Below are 24,557 nucleotides of genomic sequence, written 5' to 3'. Positions count from 1 at the left end.
TTTAATACTGTTCAATAACAACATTTAACAAAAACCAAAGATGTTTAAATGAGTGTGACAGATGTGAGGTGGACTCATTAATGTTTCACTGTCCTGTAGTCGACCTTTGTGTCTATGAGACAATCAGAGGAGCTGAAGGCTCTGGAAATGGTACAGTACACACTTTGATTGACATGGAGCAGGTTAAAGTTATAATAATTATAGAATGACTGTGAAACTCAGGTACTCACTTTAATGTTATTTCAGGTCAGGCTGAAGAAGATTACTATAATGCTTCATATCTGATTCAGCTCAAAGCTCTGGACAGCAGGATGTGAGTATATAAAAATATGAGACTGAACATTGATACTGAAATACAGAGAGAATCATTATTTTATATATGATTGATATCATGATAACAGGACAACATGTTGACCCAGAAGAGTCACTGTCTGACTACAGTAATGTGAATCCAAACACAGGTAATATTCTTCATATACAGTCAGAGCTCATGTTCCAAAGACAGTATTTTAAACTGAGACTGTTTGCTGTGATTTTATTTCAGGTCCATGAAGAGACGTTCATCATCAACAAACAAAGAGAAGCACAGATGGCAGCATGAAGTCACTGACTAGCTGTCTGTTTAAGCTGATAACAGAACATGTTTCAGTGCTGGCCTGCTTTAGATTGTTCCCCATGTTATAAAGAAGAAGTTCTTTTTTAGTTCATCTTCATGTTCTCCTGTTTTGAGAGCAGAAACTTCAGCTTATAGTGTTGTCATTTTGTCATGTCTCAAGAGAGACTGTTTGTTGTGAGTTCATTTCTTTGAGCTGCAGCTTTCTTTAAATGTGAAGAATCATGAGTTGAAAGATTTTCTGTGTGTGATGCTGTCTGACAAAGGTTTGTTTGAGGCTCCTCCTCCAGATGGACTCTCTGACGTAAATGTGGATATCATGCAAGAGCACACACCAGACGAGCAGCCCGAGATGTTCAATAGACTCAGAGCAAAGTCAGAAAGTGGGACACTGTCTGCAGCATTTTACACATGCTAATCTAAATGTCACCAGTTAAAACCACATTACCACCCACAGGACAACTGGAGTATTACAAGTAAAGGGCATGTAGTCCCACATGGATTAATATTTTGTGGCCTTTGAAATGTTTTTTTTTTTTTTTTTTTTAAATAAAATGGTTCTTATTAAAATATAATTTATTCTTTACTTCTCATTGGATCTAATTGCTGTATTAAACAAAGATTTACCACAGTTCACACAGATATTCCAACATGACATGCAGACAAAGCAGTGAGGGTAACTATTCTTTTAGTGTGTAATATGGAACATTTGTCGATCTTTCCACAAAGGCCTCACAGTAGTGCTACTTACTACATCCTATTCAATCTTTTAAGAATTCAGTATACTGTGAAATACTTAGAGAAAGGAACAACATCATGCTGAATGATCAGATTACAGTTCTAAATGAATCAGGCCTCATTCACAGGAACATCAGCTCCTGCAGCTGCTGATGCAGCAGTTTATTCTGAAATCAGAGCAGGAGCAGCTCTCGGAGCTCATGCTGCCACGTAGGATTCATACTGTGAGTGATTTATTCTCCACAAAGCACCACATGATGGATGACTGTGATAAACCATGTTCTGTCTTTGTGCTTCTCTTACAGGGCTGTGCAGAGACAAACAGAACCAAACAGAAGCTGTTTGGTTTGGGAATCTGTCAATCTGAACCTTGTACATTTATTTGATGTTGATATATTTCATGCTCTGAATACTGTCCTAAAAACACATGCCTCTCCTACTGTTCATGTGCTGCATCATTATTATTATTTACATCTGTTATCTTTTGTATTAAGCTCTGAATGTATCCTCATGTATCAGCACAGCTTTTTTAGCAGTGACACCAGCAGTTATTGCATATATCTAATAATCCATGGTCTATTTCAAGGATCACATTTTATCAGCTGTTCTCACTGAAACAGATTATGAGAGTTTAAAATATGTTTTTCTTGAAATTTGGTCAGATTTACAATAAAGTTCAGGTCTCCCAGTGTTTCTGGTGTAATTGTATTTTTAATATGTTTCTGTGGGGTTTGTGTACATGTATGTGAAAGTGTTGGTCTGTTGTCTGTGCTGGAGGAACAGGTCTTGGTGATTGTGCAGCAGTAACACAGCATGCATGTTTGGATTTGTCAGTGTAACAGCTGGTTTTTACATTTTATTTCATTCTTCACCCTGCATCAGCTCTGATTCTCATATCATTGGTAGTTCTGTGATGGACTGTGGCTCCCCCTGCTGGCCTGCTCGGGTGAAAAACTAAATTTATTGCTTCAATGTCTAAAAGCCAGTGGATGACATCAGCCCTGCTGTTGTCTGTGGTCATTGTCGCCGAAGTATGGAGTCAGAAAAGTTCATTAGGATCTGGAAAAACATGTTCTGGGGCTGGAAGACTACAGCTGAGGGTACATGTGAAGAAGACAGTTAAAGGGACTGTTGGAAGAATTCTGTAAATAACCTGTGTCAGCAGCATGGCTCTGCTGGACTTTGTGGAGACAGTCTGTCCATATGTCTTACTATGGAAATATATGTGATGTTACACCTATGATCTCATACGTGATATGTTACTGTCATATATGATTGTGCTTGTGCCTATTCTAAGAGTGTGTATTCTGAGAAGCTGTGTCTGTTAGATACAGAGGATATAAGAAGGGAGCTGCTCTGAAAAGACCTTGAGCACTCCTACAGAGGCTACTGTCTGTGTGTGTGACTGCTCCATCCTGCAGGAATAAAAGCACTTGAGTGAAGAACAGCTGAGATTTTGGGTTTATTCCTAAAAAGGACAGTACACCCCAAGAGTCAGGGACAGGACCAGCTGTCAGTCATATTAAAATTCTCTACAGCTTATGAGGGTTAAAATCACCTGTTTTGGTTCCAGCAACAAAGACAGAACCAGACTGCTGCTTCTAAACCATCACTATGTTAATTTGGTGTCCTCCTCCTGTCCGCTCCCTCCTCTCCTCTGTCCTCACCGCCTTCCCAGACGTTCTTCTGCTCGGGTTGGTTCGTATCAATCCTCTGCTCTTCAGTTTCCAGCCAAGAAAAGCGATCAGCGGCACAAAGAGCACAGTCATCACTGTGACTGTGGTGATGATGGTGGTCCCAGTGTGGCACTCTGACTGCTGCAGACAGGAAGAAACTTTGTCAGCTCTGACAGTCATGCTGTAGTTATGCACAATTACACATGTGTCAATAAAACCAGCGGTTAGCTGCAGCGGGAACAGTGGACTCTACCTGCTGCTGGGGGGCAGCTGGTTCAGGGACCCTCTGCGGGACCTCCAGTCTCACTGCTGCAGGGTTTCTGTGTCTCTTCTGTCCGTTTGAGTAGAAGTAGCAGAAGTAGACCCCCTGGTCTCCGGGCTGAGCCGGCTCCATGGTGAGTGACAGGTCCCCTGTGCGGTGCCAGTCTGGGGACACAGACACTCAGGCATACATGAGAGGACATGAAAACCTGCTGCCCCCATAAAACAGACAGAGAGTCATTATTATAATGAAAGGACTGATGCTAAATTCTGGGATTCTTTGACATTGGAGGATGATCGTGGACTTCAGGCCTGCTGAGCTCAGGGATGGTTTTATACAGAAGAAAGCAGCAGAATGAGGATAACCCTGAAATAGCTCCACGTTCCTTCTCTCACATTTGGAGTTTGACTTTAAATCTGTCTTTTATTTATTGGTTTGATATGAGAGTCAGCTGGTTCTTATTGTCTCTGTGTGTTGAATTATTCACAAACTGGATGAGTTTCTGTCCAAAACTATCGAAGAATTTAGCAGACAGCAACTGAGAAATGCAGAACCAGGACTGTTTTAATGAGATCTGAGCTGTAAAGACAGTAAATATGATGACAGACGAATAGCGGATGGAGCTTCAGTATAATATGAAACATTTCACAACACAACGCATGAATGCTGCTGACACATGAGTCACTGAACATCCTCTTTCCTTCTTCAGTGTTCACTCTGCGGTCAGCATGAAGGTGACTGTTTATTACTGTGGTAGTTTGAAGCACTGAGTTATGCAAATGAGTTGGTTAAACTGTGTGTGTGACGTCACTGCAGTGAAGTGAAACAGTTTCTTTGATTTTTCACCATGATGAAAAACATTGATCCTCTGTAAATAAATGACTTGAATCTTTGCAGCAATAAATGTCAGGCTGTTTGAACATGTCCAAAAAATACAAATATTTAATCCGCAGGTTTCTAAAATGTTTTTGATTTCCGCGCTCACAGATCCACGAACAGGCCCAAAGCAGCGTGTTCACACAGGCTGCAAATTAAAACAAATATTAAACCTGTTTAATCTTTATACCGGACAAGAGTTCCTCATTTAAATCACAATTTATTCACGTTTACATTCGCTTTTCCTTTATTATCGTTATATTTTACTTTATTTAAAATTTCATTTTGCTCAACTTTTTAATCAGCCTCAAAACTTCAAATAAACAGCGTTATAAATATCGTAATATTATCAGTTCAAAATGTGATGATCTTCATGATTTAAGCCGGATTTTTTGTTGCGTTTTATTTAAAATAAACATCAGTGTTGACTGAAAAGAAATAACCTCAGGTGATGAAGCAGCGCAGACACGCGGTCTTTAAGGTCTTAAAGGATATGAGGCGCAAATAGAGTTTGGAGAATAAAAACAAAAAGCACAGAGAGAAGAGCAGAACCAGACCCATGATCGAGGCCGGAGCGTCTGTGGCTGTCACACATGGTGTGTTCACGGACTGCAGTAATGTAGACAGGCGAACATCGCGGCTTGAACTGGAAGAAAAGTGAACATGTGCTGCACCCCGCAGGTCTATGACTCGCTCTGCATCTGTTCTTCAGCCTGTTTCCGTATTTCCAGACTATGCACCATGAATGTATTAGTAAGTAAGTATTAATAAGTTAATGTCGTTTAATGTTGTATATCGTTTTTCCAATTTGCCTTAAATGTCTCTTTAATTAATTAAAATAGAACGTAAGCGCAGACTGCCGCCTGCTGGCTGCCTGAAGGTGCTGCAGCTCTTTCTCTTCCTGTTCCTTAGGACAGAGTTTTTTCCTCTTTAATGCAGCATTTTGTGGTTCTCGGCATTAAAAACAGGCTTTGTCAGTCATCCACGGCTCACCTGCCTCCTTCAACATCTGACTGGCACGTCTCCAGATGTTCACATCACCAGTATATTTATTGATATGGTCGATAATCTCAAAGTTTAAGTAAGTGTACAAGCTGTCATATCCAGGGGTTTGTTTCTTTTACTACAGAATGAACAGTGAGGTCAGAGGTCACACCACACACACACACACAGGTTAAATCAGGACACAGACATTCCTTTTGTGACTTTTGGGTCAAACTTCATCATGGTTACACTTTCATTCATAAAAACACATCACTGTCATTTCTTCTTGCTTAAATGATTTATTCACACATTGCAACAGGTTTAGCTTGTGTGACAATAAACAAATAATAATAATAATAATAATCAGGGCCACTCTTCAGGCCTGCTTTCCCCATGGAGAAGCAACTGAATAAATGAAACAGCAGCTAGTCTTATTATTGGGTATAAATGCAGGTATGTCATCAGGGAATCCTCCTGAATCTCCAGATTAGCCACTGCTAGCCTCGTACCACGTGCCCTGTATCAGTGCTAATAGCTTAGCGGATTCTTTCAGTAACACTGTTGTCTGGCACAATTAAAACCATCAAAAACATCACCACTAAGTGCATTCAAGAACATAATCTTAACAGTACAGTACATAATGTTTGTCATTACAGTGGATTTCAGCTTTGAAATAATCCTTCATGTAAATCTGTGAGTATTAAAAAGCTAACGGAGCAGTGTCGATGTCTTCACGCCAGACTTCGCAACATTTTGCTTAGGTTGCGTTCAAACACTAAGTAGCTTTGACAGCGGACCGGCAGCTTAAGCAGAGAGCAGCCTGCCCTCCGATTGAAGCCACAACGTATCTTTTTTCTGAAGCCGACAGTGATTCTCTGTCCTGTGAACAAGTCTAATCCAGTGCAGAACCTGAGGAAGAGGGACAGCTGCTGGCTGCCGGCCTGACTAAGGTATAGGTGTAGAAACCAGACAGCTCGGTCCTCATGGAGATTCTGGATCAAACTGAAATCAAGAGATCTGACAATCTTTTCAAATGTCGGTTGTAGGTCTTGATAGGCTGCTGAAACTGCCCTCAGCTCTGATCCAACAGGAGCCAGTGTGCGGCTCCACTGCTGAATCACAGAGCCGGGTTCCTGGATCAGAACTTTCTGAGCTAGCTCCCTCAAGATTAGCTCAACGACATCGGCTGTTGGACGCCTGCGGTTATTGTAACGGTCCATGATCGTCAGCACAGCTACCAGGTCAACACCTTCGAAATCCAAACGCCAAGATTCAAGGACCATTCTGTCAGACTCTGACACAAATTTTAAAAACGAGTCAACAGGGTCGGTCTTCACTGAGCCCAACATGGCCTCCTCCAGCAGCACGGGTGCTAGCTTCACAGGGAGGTACCTCTCCTTCTGCCAGCCGGCTGCGATTATTCGGCCCACACTTCCCCACTCTGCTTCACCAAAGTGATGACATGCACGTGGAACTTTGAAATCACTTCCCACAGTGCACTGCTCATAGAAATCAGTCCAAAATGCACACAACACCTTCCTGAAAACACATCCACCCGCTGCAGTCAGTCCAAGCCTCCCATCAACAATCACAAAGTCATCAACCCGGACGCCTTCCTGCCCAAAAACCGCCACGAGTTCTGGTACAATGTGTTCACGGTGAAGAACGGTCTTATCTGAGGAAGGAGGACAGGTGGATCTTCCTGGTCGCTCAGAGGTTTGAGAGTCTGCGTCCTCAGGGTTCACCGGTCCATCAAGGCTGGGCGGTGGATACTGTGTCAGCAGGTGGTCTGTCATTGGGCAGGGATCAGCCTAACACAGAGACATGTTAGAATGTTACACTGATCCGCATCAGACTGAAACATCAGCACAGCTCAAAAAGTAGCATAGTGAATATAGTATAGCATGATAGCAGGTGGCTGTTTGCTGTATCACCTCATGTTGTGGTTGTCGCTGTGTGTCCTTCTGAACCGTCGTCAGCTCCTCCACGGTGTCCTGCACACAGAGCAGAGCATCAGGGACAGGGCCGGATCAGACCTCCTCTGTAGATCTTTTCTATCTGAGCAAACTTCAACAGTTTGATCATAAATCATGATTCACAGTGATAACAAGGTGGCATCAGTGGCGGTTTCTACATTGAATTACTCCCTGGGCGAGACCCCCGTGAGCACCCCCCCCCCCCCCAAAAAAAAAAAAAAAAACAAATACGTGGAGGTCACAATATAGCATGTTTTACAATCTGAATAGTCTCAAAGCGCTTCACAGAGACCCAGAGCCTGAACCCCCTTAAGAGCCACAGTGTCAGGAAAAACTCCCTTTTAACAGGAAGAACCTTGAGCAGGACCCGACTCATAAGGAAGAACCGTCCTGCTGACAGTCTGCCGGGTAGAGGAAGAGAAGAAGAGGGAGACAGGACAGAGAGGATGAAGGAGAGAGAGAGGAACAAACATGCACAAACATTATAGAAAACAAACATGACAGGTTGCAAAATGGATAATATAATGATAAATGGTTTATGTCTATATTTTTTTAAAACTAACATAAGTCATGTACACTAGAGCTCTACAATTGGACTGGATCAAACATATGTCCTTGCTTATTCAGACAAAACAAAAATATTCCACTGTACTACGATAGGACTGCATTTATACATAAATATAATTATTTGTTACAATGATAGTGCTTTCAGATTTCAGTAAGCAGCATAAGGTTGTGATGTGTAACACTAGTGATTTTGAAACCTGTGTGATGGTCCAGGCTGTGGGCATCGAGTGAAGAGAGGCTGAATGGATGAAAATAATCATTCCCACTTTTTACCCTGTATTTAACTCATAAAACCAGCTGACATCAGCAGTATTCTTACTTTAGTTTACCGTTAATCAGCCTGTCATTGATGGACGGACTTATGTTAGCAGACAGTAGCTAACTTGTTAGCTAACCGACGAGCCAGAGCAGCATCATGGATGGACATTATAAAAACACAGCGCGCAGCTCCAGACTCTCAGTCCAGCATCAGACTCTCAGTCTAGCATCAGACTCTCAGTCCAGCATCAGACTCTCAGTCCAGCATCAGACTCTCAGTCCAGCATCAGACTCTCAGTCCAGCACCAGACTACAGTCCTCTGTCTCTCTGCCTGTGTGTCGGATTAACTGGTGCCCAAATTAACTGGTGACCGAGTTGGTGCGATACAGATGTAACGTGGGCGTGTCTCTGTAGGACCCGTTTCTGTTCAAACCAGGAAGTAAACATCGGGAGTTCTTCTTCCATAAATTCTGTTTTTACCTCGTTTTAGGAGCAACAATGAACGTGACGATGTCGGCCAGCATGTAACAGCATGTTCAGCGTCCTCAGCTGTGTGGAAAATAAATATATTATGAAGCCAAATTTAAAAAGAAAACGCGGTCACATCTTGAACCGATGGAGGTTTGTTAACAGGGTCAGTAGAGACCATACATAGAACCTGCTAGTTATGGTCGGGTAGATTTTCTATGGCCGTGATTGTTGATTCCTGACCCCCAGGAACATAATCTTGGAATATACTTGAATAATAGTTCTGATTGTGTCTGTTATTAGAAGACAGAATCCACGCATCTTCTGTGGATGTGGGCTGTCACAGTTTAACCTGGCTGTGGAGGTGTGGACCACGGCGCTGCGTGGGATTCAGCCAACATTCATTGGGTCATATCAGTGCTGTACTGTTTACTTTATGTGTAGGTTACACCACAAATCAACAGTGTCACTACACAAACGCTGCTGATAATGTTAACAATATATTTAACCATGAACCTGCATTCTAAGCAGTATTGTCTGTATCGGATTATTTGGTGCCGCAGTATTTTGAACAGGCAGATGCGCGGACACCAAACACCTCTGTTGACACCGCTAAACTTTTTGTTGTAATAAAAAACTCATATTGTTGTTTGCTGGTCACATTTAAACAGATGAACAGCAATAAATGTAAACGTTTATCAGCTGGGGCTACACTCATAATGCTCAGCTCAAGAAGCGATGACGTACGCAGCGATAATGTGCGAGCGTCTTCACCCAGGTTAACTGGTGACTGTCGCACCTGGCGTCTTGACGGGTGAGAAGCAGCTGTGTTCCTACATGAACAGTGTGATCATTCAGTAACTCTCTGATAGCATTCACCAGTTATCTTAGAGTGTGTTTCTGAGGTCACCAATGAGTTCAATACTTTTACTAATAAACCATGTTTGTTTAGCCCTAAAATGGGCCCTGGAAGGAAAGTGCACTCCAATACAGCAGAAGAAGTTGGTCTGAAGAAGGTGTGGCTTTGTTATCCGTACAAAGAAATACAGAAACACCTGAAAAATCCGGAGCGCCTGGAGCTGTTACCTGACCATCCCCTGCAGAGTTTAAACATTGAAAAGTCTCACAGATCAGACCGAAACTCAGAAAAATGTGTTGACGTCACTTGACATGGTAAAGTTAAAATAAATAGTAAATCAGATTTTGACTCTAGCCTAAATGCTAAATAAAAGTTCCATGATATCATTTATTAGTGGGCCAATGCACTGCAATAGGACGTAATGCAAAGCCGCATGCGGCTCTTTCATCCCTCTGTGGCTCATGCAGCGAGCTCATGTTTGAAAAGAAGAAGGAAAAAACAAAGAAAAATAACAATGTGAATAAATAATGGCCTCTAACTTAAATGTATTGTATTTATTAATGATGTTTTTGTCATAGTGTTGTTGTTTCTTGGAGATTGAGATGCTCTCATGATATTAACATAAAACGTTTAATATTCTGTCAAACAGTTTTATCTGAGGGGTTTGTGGCTTTATTCGGTGAGAAAAGGCCCAATGGTTCTTTTCATGCTGAAGGTTTCTGACCCCTGCGTTCGGTGCTCGAGTCATCACAGCGGTCACAGCATGGACCTTCCTCCATTAACACACATGAAATACACACTTTAATGAGGACCATGTTTGTGTTTTATCAATGAAACAAATATGGACAGACACTACATGAGACTAAATCCATATGAATATATGGATAATCAACATAATCACTGATTAATGTTCACAAACACAGAGCTGTGTGTGTGTGTTACAGGGTGGCAACTTTCTTCTGCAGGATTCAAACGTCGTCATTGGTCATATACACAAGTTAATAAGGAGGAGGTGAAGAGTTATCTGCCGCTTTGAGCTACTTCATACAGAGTTGTTTGGGACGCCAGGTGCCAGGGTCACCAGTTAACCTGGGTGAAGACGCTCGCACATTATCGCTGCGTACGTCATCGCTTCTTGAGCTGAGCATTATGAGTGTAGCCCCAGCTGATAAACGTTTCATTATTGCTGTTCATCTGTTCAAACGTGACCAGCAAAACAACAATATGAGTTTTTTATTACAACAAAAGTTCAGCGGTGTCAACAGAGGTGTTTGGTGTCCGCGCAGCTGCCTGTTCAAAATACTGCGGCACCAACTAATCCGATACAGACAATACTGCTTAGAATGCAGGTTCATGGTTAAATATATTGTTAACATTATCAGCAGCGTTTTGTGTAGTGACACTGTTGATTGGTGGTGTAACCTACACATAAAGTAAACAGTACAGCACTGATATGACCCAATGAATGTTGGCTGAATCCCACGCAGCGCCGTGGTCCACACCTCCACAGCCAGGTTAAACTGTGACAGCCCACATCCACAGAAGATGCGTGGATTCTGTCTTCTAATAACAGACACAATCAGGACTATTATTCAGTATATTGCAAGATTATTTTCCTGGGGGTCAGGAATCAACAATCACGGCCATAGAAAATCTACCCGACCATAACTAGCAGGTTCTATGTATGGTCTCTATTGACCCTGTTAACAAACCTCCATCGGTTCAAGATGTGACCGCGTTTTCTTTTTTAAATTTGGCTTCATAATATATTTATTTTCCACACAGCTGAGGACGCTGAACATGCTGTTACATGCTGGCCGACATCGTCACGTTCATTGTTACTCCTAAAACGAGTAAAATAGAATTTTATGGAAGAAGAACTCCCGATGTTTACTTCCTGGTTTGAACAGAAACGGGTCCTACAGAGACACGCCCACGTTACATCTGTATCGCACCAACTCGGTCACCAGTTAATTTGGGCACCAGTTATCCGACACACCGGCCCACGGTCTGACAGGAACACGGCTCCTGTCTCAGTTGTCTCGTGGACAGAACACACAGAATTTCTTCCAAACCAAATTCCACACTCTGCGAATCACACTGAGTGGACCAGTCCACGCTGGAAGTTTTCCACGGGTGACAGCGTGGACTGAAGAGGATTCTTTCAGGTAACGTTAGCCACTCGTGCTAACTCGCTCATCAGCTTCTTTACCTGGATTTGTCCACAGGGAGAAAAACTCGCAGTGGCGTCAAAACCAGTCTTAAAGTGTGTCGTGTGTTCACTAATGAAACTCTGTCCACGGTCTGTGGAAAATATGTTTCTGTGTTTGATGCTAAACTGAAATATTCAGGAAAGATCAGTGAAGCAGCTGCTACTTCCTCCTTCACCAAACTTCCGCTTCAAACTGCTCAAATGTGGATTTTAGAAGCAGCAGCTGGTTCTTCTGACTCCACACACACATCAGTTATTGACCAAGACTTTGCTGTGAGTTCGGCCACAGTTCGGCTCTATCATGATGTTAAAGTAACGGTGTGTTCTGGGTGTCAGCTGTGGAAGTCTCTCGTGGACTGAGCTGGTCCACTCGGTGGACTGTGAGCTGTGTGGACTTCGATTTGTAGGAAGTTGTTGTTGTTGTGTCTGAGACGAATGAGACAGGAGCAGAGAGGACTCGGTCCGCAGAGAGAGAGAGAGACAGGCGGAGTGTTCAGTCTGCTCCAGTCTGCGGCTCCACCCGCTGTTGGCCTCCTCTCCTTGAACAGTGACAGGGTGGAGCAGAGCTTCTGTCTGTGAGGACACCTGCAGCGCCCTGAACCGGAGCTTTGTAGCTTTGTCCTCCTGCTGTCACTGAAACCTTGTTTTTTAATAAGTGTTTTGTAAAACAGAGCAGATGTGGCCAGGTGAGTTAATTCTCTTGTTGTCTTGTGCTGATTGGTGGCGCCGTTCCTATTTCAGCAGGCAGGTGGCGCTCCTCCTGCGTCTCTCTTCCTCCTCCTGTGTGGCAGAAGCGCGCAGCAATAGCCTGCAACGGTGGCTGCGGGGCCGTGGGGTCATCGTCCGTGGATTTTGGACCAGCAGCTTTTAATACAGCTGCATCCACGTCTGAATGGTTCTGTATAGATGGGCCTTTGGATTCTTGTTTGGGTTATTTTTCTGTTATTTCTGATTATGTTGATTATTCTATAGGCTTAGTCCTAATATTCGTACTTCTTTTATATTGAATTATAGTTTTAGTTTTGTTTTTGGTTTAATTTGTGTGTGTGTGTGTGTGTGTGTGTGTGTGTGTGTGTGTGTACGCACGCTCATGTTGCCATGTTGTTGATGTGGTTGGGTCCTTGTGATTTGTGATTAATTCTCTTTTGTTCTGCTGTACAGGAGCTGTGGCCCAGCGGTGCTGGTCCCCCTTCCCTGGTGCTGGGTTTTCTTCACGTCATTTCGTTGGAGTGTAGTGTCACGGGTGTGTAGTTTGATCCCTTCTTGGTTTGTTCCTCTGCCCCCGGTGAGCCTCAGCCTTGTCAGTGTTTATTTTATTTTTCAGGGCCATCCCAACTCATGCGGTGAACTGGCAACACGTTTGATTATTGATTTTAAACATAGTCTGTGGATTTTAATCTCTTTGTAATTAAATAAATCTTCTTTTGTGGTATACGATCCTTGCCCTGTGTATGATTCGAACCTGTGTGCCCTTTTTCTCATTTCCTGGGTTTGAGGTCCCCGCCTCCCCAGGTGGCGCTGTTAACACCCTAAGTCCTCCCGCTCCCTCCTGCAGCGCTGTCACACAGAGACATTCCCGCCTGAAGCACGCAGCTTGGTCGATGTAAACGTCAGACTGTAGAGTTATTAATTCTTCTTTTCTTTATATATTCATTTTATTTTCATGTCCCCTTTTTCTTTGATGTTTTCTTTGAGTCGTTGATTTTTAGTGTAGTTTTAACATTTATTGTAATTGAATGTGGAAAAATGAATAAACCCATGTGTACGATTGTAATCTGAATCAACAGGCATTCAATTAACTTTCATATAAATATCACAGCGTTCAGTCAAACACAGACATTATTTGAAAACTTAGTAATACATAAAAAATGACTTAAGTACAGTACAAATACATACAAATTACTTAAGACAGTAAGAAAGTACAAATACTTAGTTACTTTCCACCACTGATCCTAATGAACTTTTCTGTCTCCTCTGATCATGTCCATTTACTTACAATAACAGTAATGTAAAGTTTTTATGTGTTTCTAAGTAAAAATAATAGTGATACTTTCTACTTTGACTCCATGTTGCAGCTGTTACCAGTACTTTCTCCTCCACTACATTTCTACAGTGTCTGTAGTTCCTTGTTCCATGTGATGAACACAGTGCTGGACTGATGTGAGGTCAGACTCTGCATGGAGGTGGTGTCACGCTGCCAGCTGTGTTTCTATAATGAGCCTCAGTCATGATGCCGGTGCTCTGGCTCAGTTAGCTAACTAGTTAGCTGCTGTCTGCTGACACAGGTCCATCCATTAATGTCTGATGAACATGAATCATAACATGAATCTACAGCAGGAACACTGACACAGTAAACATTCTGAATGCCTGTTTGTTATCAGCAGCCTCTCTGTTCACTTGATGCCCACAGCCTGCCTCATGACACACAGACCTGTCCACATCTGCTTCTGGACTGAACATGGACATTAACTACACATGCTCCATTTTACTTTGAGATGATTTCTTCGATTATTTTAACCTGTTCAGATCCTTTGCAATGGAAATCAATCATATATATTCAGTGTGTGAGTACTTTACTTTGAATACTTTAAGTACATTTAAAAGTACTTAAGACTTTTACTTAAGTAGGATTGTTGATGTACTTCTACTTTTACTTGAGTATATATTTGTACTTTTACTTAAGTACCAAGCTTCATACTTCCTCCACCACTGGTAGGAACACACATTGTAGGAGCCATGAAGTTAAGCTGTAATTGCTTTTGTTTGTCGCTAGATGGCAGCTTAGGGTTGGTGGATAAGGCTTAAATGAACACAGGTGATCAGATCAGACAGGTAGCCTGTAGGAGCGGGGAGGTTAGTATCATAATATTAAATATGCTCGTTAAACCCTTTGTTAACAACAAACGGGAACCTCAGCAAAGATTATGATGCATCAAACGATTTATTTTGGAAATATCAGCGCGTAGAAAACAACATCCCCTGTACCCAACCAACCGAGTGGGGGGTAAAATAGCCACTACACAACCACAATGTGTCACATTCACCAGTGTGAGTTAGTGTTGTGTTTCACTTCTTCATACTAATTGATCCTGAGAGTAACAGGCAAGACAAACTTATACTATGCAGGCTTAGGCTGGCATCCACAATAAAAGGTTACAGGGCAGAAACCACTCTGAAAAGGGCACAAAGCCAGATTTTAAATGAAAGGATAACAGAAAGGAAGACAGATCCGTTTCACTATTGACACCTTCAAAATTATAAAAACACAGATTCCCCACCAGCATTAGCATTAGGGCCACAGGGCCGTTAATTAACTTTCATATAAATATTACAGTGGAAACAGAAATCAGTTTATTTGAAGCATAGCAGTAAAGTACAATAATAGTGAATGGACATGATCAGAAGTATGGAGTCAGAAAAGTTCATTAGGATCTGGAAAAACATGTTCTGGGGCTGGAAGACTAAAGCTGAGGGTATATGTGAAGAAGACAGTTAAAGGGACAATACACCCCAGAGTCAGGGACAGGACCAGCTGTCAGTCATATTAAAATTCTCTACAGCTTATGAGGGTTAAAATCACCTGTTTTGGTTCCAGCAACAAAGACAGAACCAGACTGCTGCTTCTAAACCAATCACTATGTTAAATTTGGTGTCCTCCTCCTGTCCGCTCCCCTCCTCTCCTCTGTCCTCACCGCCTTCCCAGACGTTCTTCTGCTCGGGTTGGTTCATCTCAAATCCTCTGCTCTTCAGTTTCCAGCCAAGAAAAGCGATCAGCGGCACAAAGAGCACAGCCATCACTGTGACTGTGGTGATGATGTGGTCCCAGTGTGGCACTCTGACTGCTGCAGACAGGAAGAAACTTTGTCAGCTCTGACAGTCATGCTGTAGTTATGCACAATTACACATGTGTCAATAAAACCAGTGGTTAGCTGCAGCGGGAACAGTGGACTCTACCTGCTGCTGGGGGGGAGGCGGCGGTGTGCGCGCAGGTGGTTCAGGGACCCTCTGCGGGACCTCCAGTCTCACTGCTGCAGGGTTTCCGCGTCTCTTCTGTCCGTTTGAGTAGAAGTAGCAGAAGTAGACCCCCTGGTCTCCGGGCTGAGCCGGCTCCATGGTGAGTGACAGGTCCCCTGTGCGGTGCCAGTCCGCTGACACAGACACTCGTCTTTCCTCGAGTCTTTCCCGGACTCGGTGCTTCTGCGCTGCAGCACCAGCTCTCCGTGTCTCTCCCAGCGCACTGACTGCACGGACTCCCCCGGCAGTCACGGTGTAACAGGGGAGTCTGACCGTCCCACCGGCTGATACATGAGCCTCGAAGGGAACGAGCACATCCAGCTGCAGGTGTTTCACGATGCGCTGTTTGCAGGTGAACTCATAGAGGCCGTGGTCGTTCAAGTTCGCGGCGCTGAGAACGACAGAGGCGCTCTGATTGATCCTGTCACTGTAATCTGGTCCCGGCTTCCAGTCCTGATTCAGAGGACAGGACGCTACCAGCCGGCTGCTGTCATCTCTCAGCCGGTGGATCAGAGCGGCTTCTTCCCCTGTGCTGCACTTTGGAGGCGGTGGAAACTTTACCGGGTCTCCCTGAAGAACCTGGACTAGTTCTCCAAGCACAGGAGAGACCACGAAGAGACTGATGACGAGAAATGGACGAGCCATCACGAAGAGATCCTGCTGTCAGGATAAGGTGAAACAAACTGCATGGTTTGAACAGAACGGTTTAAATACTGTGCTGTAGTTCACAGGCGGGGATAGTCAAATAGAGCCCCGCCTGTGACCTACAGCAAACTGCTGCTACTTTGCTTGTTTGCTCCTCTCTCTCCTTCATCCTCTCTGTCCTGGCTCCCTCTTCTTCTCCTCTACCCGGCCGACTGGCAGCAGGAAGGTTCTTCCTTAAGACACGGGTCCTGCTCAAGGTTTCTTCCTCCTCAGTCACAGAGACATCCACTGGAGCATTAAAGACCCACGACAAAGCTGACATTCGGCCCGACCCAAACATTAGTACGGCTTAAACTTCGCTTCAAAATCTCTCCAACCAACGCACAGTGTATCCGACCGACGGTACTTCTCCCGACCACACATGAACTCCGCCCCTCCAAACTCGCTCCTGTCCTCAGTTGTTTCGCTGACAGCAGAGAGAGAACTTCCGGAAAACCACAGTCCGCCTCTCTCCTGCAGTGTGCTGCTGTTCGCCAAACAGAGCCTCCATCAGCACACTGCGCCTCTCTCTCTCTCTCTGTCGGCTCCTGTCTCAGTTGTCTCGGGGTCGGAACACACAGAATTTCGTCCAAACCAAAGTCCACACTCTGCGAATCACACTGAGTGGACCAGTGCAAACCGTGGAAAACTTCCACAGGCGACAGCGTGGACTGAAGAGGATTCTTTCAGGTAACGTTAGCCACTCGTGCTAACTCGCTCATCAGCTTCTTCACCTGGATTTGTTCACAGGGAGAAAAACTCGCAGTGGCGTCAAAACCAGTCTTAAAGTGTGTCGTGTGTTCACTAATGAAACTCTGTCCACGGTCTGTGGAAAATATGTTTCTGTGTTTGATGCTAAACTGAAATATTCAGGAAAGATCAGTGAAGCAGCTGCTACTTCCTCCTTCACCAAACTTCCGCTTCAAACTGCTCAAATGTGGATTTTAGAAGCAGCAGCTGGTTCTTCTGACTCCACACACACATCAGTTATTGATCAAGACTTTGCTGTGAGTTCGGCCACAGTTCGGCTCTATTATCAGGGTTTCCTATACATAGACGTGATTTTATATCATAGCTATCCTTCCGTTCAGGGAGACGGTCAGTGTTATTATAATTAACTCAGCACAGACAGCTGCTAACATCAGGCGGTTTGAAGTGAAACGCGGGTACGGTCGAGATAAATACGTCATATGCCCATAGTCACATAAAGAATAATAATAACACCAAAGCAGTTCATTTATGAGTTAGCTGCCTTGTTGTGCCTTTAGCTCCACGTATCTAATTATAGTATTTAAGTTATTATATTAATCTATTTATTTGAACCTTTATTTGGCCAGAAGCTGTCATCCTACATCACAGGAGCAGGCTGACAAATGGGCTGAGGTCAGTGTTGAGTCCATAGTGAAATAAAAACCTTCAGCTTCAGCTGTTTGTGTAATCCATTCCTTAAATGACAGAATCTAAAGATTAGAACAAAACTAGGCACACATACCTGCTGCCCCCATAAAACAGACAGAGAGTCATTATTATAATGAAAGGATTGATGCTAAATTCTGGGATTCTTTGGTGTTGGAGGATGATCGTGGACTTCAGGCCTGCTGAGCTCAGGGATGGTTTTATACAGAAGAAAGCAGTAGAATGAGGATAAACCCTGAAATAGCTCCATGTTCCCCTCTCTCACATTTGGAGTTTGACTTTAAATCTGTCTTTTATTTATTGGTTTGATATGAGAGTCAGCTGGTTCTTATTGTCTCTGTGTGTGTTTGATCGTTCTACATGTTAATATCGTTGAATTTATCTCGTTGAATGGATTTTTTTAGTATTTGTGACATTTCAGTCCAATAAAAATAAAGGGTTGTAAAGGTTGCCTCATAATCACCTCTTTACATGGCTGTTTTGGAAATGAGAGAAAAGAGGTTATTATTTCTCATCACGTATAAATGTCATGTATGTATATTTGTCACCTGCCAATCTACGCTGCGGAGGTGTGGGATCCCTGTGCGGAACATTTAAATGTCTCTACGGAGGACACACGGGAGGACACAGGAGACACACGGAAGACACAGGTGGACGAGTGGACCTTTTCCTGAAAGACGCCGGCATGCGGAGCAGCGTTTGGGCCTTTTCCCTGGCTGGATTTACCGCGATTTAAGTGGAATCTACGGACATTGTGGATTTACCAAAGACAGTGGATTACCCCAGGACTAAAAAAGGATTTTACCCGAACGACTGGAGTTTGGTGAGATCGCGTTTTATTCTTTTTTTAATGGAACGACGTCTCACCGAGGAACTGCTGATCTAGTCCTCACGGAGGGACACGGGTTCATTTGGACCGTTCTCTCGAACTCCGAACTGGAAATATTCTTTATATATTATTTGGGGACTGATCGGGTTGCACTAAACTCTGGGTTACAGGGAGAAACTTTGGGGAAAAAGACCGGTTGTGTCGCGCTGCTTGTGTGCACGAGCTGATCACCTGTGCTCTGCCTACAATACAGCGTGAACTCTAAACAATCGATTTCTGGCTCCTCTGTGTTTTTGTAAATATTATTGGGATATTGGTGTGGTGTGTGTGGCCTAGCCTGGCGGTTTTTTATTAACGGATAAACCAGCAGCAGCAGAATAAGACCCGCCCGTGAGAATAGCGCGTGGTGGCGTTTTCCTGATTTTTAAAAAACAGGTGAATTGTTACAAAATGACGTCACGTGGCTGGTTTTGTTTCTTCTATTATGAATTTAATCCGCAGGTTTATGAAATGTTTTTGATTTCCGCGCTCACAGATCCACGAACAGGCCCAAAGCTTTGCTGACACAGCAGCGTGTTCACACAGGCTGTAAATTAAAACAAATAAATATTGAACCTGTTTCATCTTTATACCGGACAAGAGTTCCTCATTTAAATCACAATTTATTCACTTTTACATTCGCTTTTCTTTATTATTGGTTAGATTTTATTTACTTTATTTACTTGCTAATTTACCTCACCTTATTTTAAAGGCTATTTTTATCTATCTTATCTCTTATTTTTATCTTAGGCCTATTTATATTTTTAACCCGTTTCCGACCATCATGGAGCAGCTGAATATAAGCAAACCCCCCCATGGGATTAATAAAGTATTTCTGATTCTGAATTAGTTCTTGTTGGAGTGTAAATCTACTCATGTCCTAGAATCAGAAAAAGAAGAAAGTGTGTAGTGTTTAACACAGGTGAATTTAATGACATGTTTATATTTGTTTGTTCTTTCTTTAAATCACAGCGTCTGTAATGTATCGTTTATTTTGCTCAACTTTACTTTTAAGAGATGTTTGATTTTAAAGCAATGTAAAAACACTTGTGAGCCTAATAGAGGCAGGAGTAGAAAGAAAGAGAGGAGGTCTAAACTAGAAGGTCTAAGGAGTGGCTGAAAGAAGCACAAAATAGACAGAGCGGCAAGGGAAAAGAAGCCGGACGACGGCTACTCATAAAGTTTCTGATGTGCATTTTTCTAGGGAAGAAGATGACTTAATGTACGTTGTATCGGAGAAGGAATCCACTCCCGGGACCCAGCGCTGACCCCCCACCTTTTCCTCAGCCACCGCAACAGCTGCACCTCCTCCTCTCCTACCACCCCAAACACAACAGACATCACTATTCTTTCTGGCTGTCAAATTCCACGGGAAGAGGACGCCTCAACAATAAGGTCAGGAACAGTTTTTCTGATTTAAACATAATGAAAAATAAAGAAAAAACTGCTAGAGACAATGTCAGCTCATGAATCTAACACTGAAACCAAAACCACTAAAATGGTGAATAAAGAAGAATGGGGGTACTAAACGCCATGCCAATACGTAAAACTAAACCATGTACAGGCCATGATCGTGATGTAGAACCAAAATGTGCCTCACTGACACAAAGAGAATGCTATTCATGCAGAGGACGTACTAAAGTGGGACCGAAAGGAAAATGGTGACTGAAATATTTATCATTAATGAAAATAATGTGGATGATGATTCTAATGCCTGTGACACTTATTTCAGAGGTAACATGGGAAGAGGAGGGCAGCATGGAGGAGGAAAAGGGGGAGAGGAATGGAGGAGAGGACAGGAGGGGAGATGTGTGCTACAAATGCAGAAAAGCCAGACATTGGCACAAATCTGTAAAGTGAGAAAAGGAGAAAGACAGGATGGAGGGGGAGATGGCTGGCAACCCCGGGATGGATCAGCAGGTCAAGACATGAACACACACATGTTCTAACTGACGAAAAGTTTTCACCTTCACACTTAGCACACTCACACCAAGGTGAGACAAATGATGATGTTGATGTTATTGAGCTGCACCACCTAGATACATGTTGAATCTCTCTGCCACAACTGTTCAAAACAAAAGGTCTACAGGTTGTGTGTCAGCTAGTGGTCAAATCGGAGTTTTAATCTGCAACGCTCAAGGTTACAGACCCAGTTTCAGGAATGAGTATAAAGTGTTCTTTTGTGCTGTCTGACTTTTGCCCTGTTAACCTCCTGGGGAGAGATCTGATGGCAAAATAAGGAATTGAAGTTATTCCTACCCCAGAAGGCATGTGGACACCAAATTATTATTACAGTTTAGATATGACTAATAATGGACCTGTGCTGTGTCTCTGTCCATGGTGCTGCTGTGGAGCCGGCAGCAGTGCTGGAGCTGTCCGAGGTGCTGACTGTAGTGTCTGCTCGTGGGGAATGCTCAGCCTGTGTCAGATATTCTTATTTAATTTCAAAAAGAAAGACAAAAAGACCTTTTTTGACCATTTGCTTCCCTGCAGCTCACATTAGCTTCTCTCAAAGCTCCTGTGTAGGTTTATAAGCAAACAGAGGCAGATTCACCACTCAGACTCCAACAACAATAGGACTTTAAAAAAAAGTGCACAGTGCAGCAATGTATTTTGTGAAGTCTGAACCTCCCAAAATCCTGTAAAGAGCAGGACTGTCTCCTAAACACCAAACCAGCAAGCTAGAAAACAGTCGGTTATCGATCTTCCATTCTTTGAGTTAAGCTGGAGCTACTAGCCAAGAAACAGCTGCTACCCCTACTGTCACCTCAGTTATGGAAGAAGAGTGACTTTAAATCACAAAATAAAATATATCACAGCTGAACGACATGGTTCAGCAGCTCCTTGCTACTTGCCACTTCCAATAAATCTATAGCAGTTAGACATGTGGTCTGGCTATGGCTGTGTGCACGCATTGATATGCTCCTAAGCTACAGTCCCTGTGCCAGCTACTGGCCAGAGGAGTTCTCTTTTGTATATGTGTGTTTTGGTGTTCTCTTCTGGCCATGCAGGACAATTTTATTTATCCTTCTGTGTGAAAACAAAAGTCAAACCTCAGACTTATCAATCAGCAGTTGTGTCAAATGTAACACTTCCATGTCTTGTTAGCTGTTTGTAATTCACATGATGTGATAATAACGACTAACCTCATCTCGATTCTCACTCTGTAGGTGATGTGTCCGTCTATGAAACAATCAAAGAGCCTGAAAACACAGAACATGGTACAGTATACAGCGAGATGTTTTGAGTTTGAGTTACAGTTACAAATACTACAATGATATGTTTAAGGTCACAGTAACATGTTGACATTCTAAAGCGTAACTATATGTTTCAGGTGAATCCAGTGACGTCACATATTCTTTGATTGAACTTAAAAACGTAACTAAGAAAGGTGAGCACCACATACAGCAGCAAGAAAAGCTAACAGCACGTAGGTGCTTTTAAATGCCAGGAATACCTGAAGAAAGCTCATTCATCTGGGTCTTTTAACAGGGAAGAAGCAGAAACCAGTGGAGAGCTGTGTTTACTCAGACGTGAAGATAAGATCATCTGCAGGTACATGGTGTTACAACAACTGTTAATAAAGTATATTTGTGTTTTTATTCTCTCTGCTGTGAAGTCACTGTTCAATACTGCCACATGTTTATATTCACAGGACAACCAGCCCCTGCTGCTGCAGCTGATGGAGCTGTTTATGCTGAAGTCAGACAAAGGACAGGTCTTTGTGCAGCAACAACACAACACGCATGTTTAGATTTGTCAGCGTAACAGTTCACTTGTACAGATTGTTGACCCTGCATCTCTGTCTTCATTTCTTTTCCAGATCAATGAAGAGTTCAGGATCAATGAAACCAGCAGGATGGATGACAAAAATGCTCCTAATTTAATATCACATCATGAACAAAATACAGATTTTAACACACATTTATTCTCCTGTTTATAATGTGAATATTCCCATTGTAAGTTGACTCACTTTACAAAACACAGCAGTTTGTGGTAGTTCATCTTCATACAGTTATATGTGAAATTATAGTAATTTGTTGTGTTTCTATGTATGATATTACGTTAATGTTTAATTGTTGATAAACTCTGAAGCTGCAAGCTTACAACAGACCAGACATTGTACAAAAGAATGTGATGAAACCTCAGAGTTTATAAAGAGAAACCCTTACAGAAGTGCCTTGAACCTGTGGCTCCCCCTGCTGGTCTGCAGGGGTGACTGCACTGGTTCCAAAAAGGTCAGAGAGAGTATGACTTATGATTTTAATACTTTTTATTAAATGAATTCACTTAATAAACGTTTGAACATAATAACATAATCTATACTGTTGTCATGACGAGAGATAAAAAACACTTTGTGTACTGTTTTAGCTGTTTTGTTGCTTCTGTGGTCAATTGCGTGTCTATAATTTTTCCAGTTCTTCTGAAGTGTTAACTTGATATTTTTGTTTTGACTAGCAATTTACATAATTTCAGGAAATCAGGAGATGTTCATAAGTGGCTTCATGTCAGAGCAGCTCTAACCACTTCTTCTGCTTGTTGACAGAATGATGAAACGTCCTAAAAAGTCAAGCCACAGCCTGACAGACCACAAGAGGAAGTGGAAGTTGTTTCTCTCCACACAGAGGTGAGTTGTTGGTTAACTGTGTCACCATGGTAACGTCACATATACTTGTGTTGCTTCTTGGAGTCTGCATCCCTGGTATGTACACCTATATGTTTGTTTATATATATATGTACCTAGTGAGTTCAGAAAGCAGAAGTCTGATGTCTTTATTAACATGTAAAATAGTGTTTTAATGTCATAGTCAGGAGGTTCCAATCTTTTTTTTAGTGTTCAGCACACTTTCCTATGGACATACTGAAGGTTACATTTATTTCCTGTTCATACATATTAACATTAGTCAGGTCATATATGATCATATATTTACTGAGGAGTTTGTTGGTGACATTTGATGTTATAAATGTATCTCAGCAGGTCAGGATGATAACTTTCGGCCCGATTATAAGTCACACAGCTGGACTGAGCAAGATTTTCAAACTTAGAAAGGGAGGGGTATTCAGATTGGCCACTAGATGTCAGTAAATCCTAACCCTGGTTCTTTGTTTAGTCACGATAACTAAAACTTAATGGTTTTCATTTAGATTATTTTGTGTAATAAACCACTCTGAATATTTTTTATGCTCTAAAGTTCAGGTGTTTACACACATTATGTTAAAATATCTCTGCTGCATGTTGATGAAAGATATGAATTAGTCGTTCCTTTATTCATCATCTATGGCTGAAAGTAAAACATCACATTGACATCATGTTGTGGGTTAGTGATGGCCAAGTGACACCGACGCTCTGATACAAGCTTCCGAGTTGCAACAGCATTTATGTTGAACCACTGCTTTGAAGCTTGCTTTGGTCCTGGAAAACCCACGTGACCGATGACGTCCGAAGCAGTAACTGCTTCGGTCCTCTCAGTGAATCACATGACTGGTTCAAATAACTCCACACTGCTTCATAACGTGAGATTTTGCTTAAACCGGCTCAGTCCAAAACAGTGGAAAAAATATCGTTTAACAATGAAAATGTTTTAATTACTATCCAGGCATATCCACAAGCTCCTACTGCAATACATATATATTTATAGAATCAACTGACCGACCAATTAATCAGTCTTAACTAAAATATATGTACATCACACACCCTGGTTAGACTCATCATGTAATTAAGACACTGTGTCCTATTTCACCACTAGAGGTCACTGAAACGAAGCTTTGAATGAATGAACCCATACTCGACACAATTGATGAAGTGGTTCAATACGGCTTCATTGCTTCATTTGGACATCACTATCATGGGTAAGGATGGTCCTCTGACACCCGAGGCTCTGACACATGCGCGGTAGCTCATGAAGCAATTGCTTCGAACCACTGTGCTGAGGCTTGCTTCAGTCACGTGACTAGTGACGTTTGAACCACTTCAGTGACGTTTGAAGCAGTTGAGCGCTTCGAACGGCATACGAGTCATGTGATTGGTTCGGGTTGTGAATCGCTTGGTGGGATCGGGTGTGTTCAGGGATAGGACATTCCTATT

The 24,557-nt window shown here is 42.6% G+C and overlaps 2 long non-coding RNA genes across 2 annotated transcripts; both read left to right on the top strand.

Annotated features, from left to right (window-relative positions):
- Positions 1 to 11,274: 11,274 nt before the first annotated feature.
- LOC114435809 (uncharacterized) lies at positions 11,275 to 13,264 on the top strand. The gene is made up of 2 exons (XR_003670645.1): positions 11,275 to 11,446; positions 12,652 to 13,264. It is a non-coding gene; the product is annotated as an uncharacterized LOC114435809 (long non-coding RNA).
- A 3,370-nt stretch (positions 13,265 to 16,634) lies between these two features.
- Positions 16,635 to 22,809, top strand: LOC114435780 (uncharacterized). Its single transcript, XR_003670613.1, has 7 exons — positions 16,635 to 16,878; positions 19,677 to 19,867; positions 21,643 to 21,693; positions 21,807 to 21,863; positions 21,965 to 22,027; positions 22,128 to 22,190; positions 22,296 to 22,809. It is a non-coding gene; the product is annotated as an uncharacterized LOC114435780 (long non-coding RNA).
- The last annotated feature ends 1,748 nt before the right edge of the window (positions 22,810 to 24,557 follow it).

This window comes from Parambassis ranga, chromosome 5, assembly GCF_900634625.1.
Source record: "Parambassis ranga chromosome 5, fParRan2.1, whole genome shotgun sequence".
Lineage (NCBI taxonomy): Eukaryota > Metazoa > Chordata > Actinopteri > Ambassidae > Parambassis > Parambassis ranga.
The sequence above is the reverse complement of the archived record's forward strand: the minus strand, read 5'-3'. Positions and strand labels throughout refer to the sequence as shown.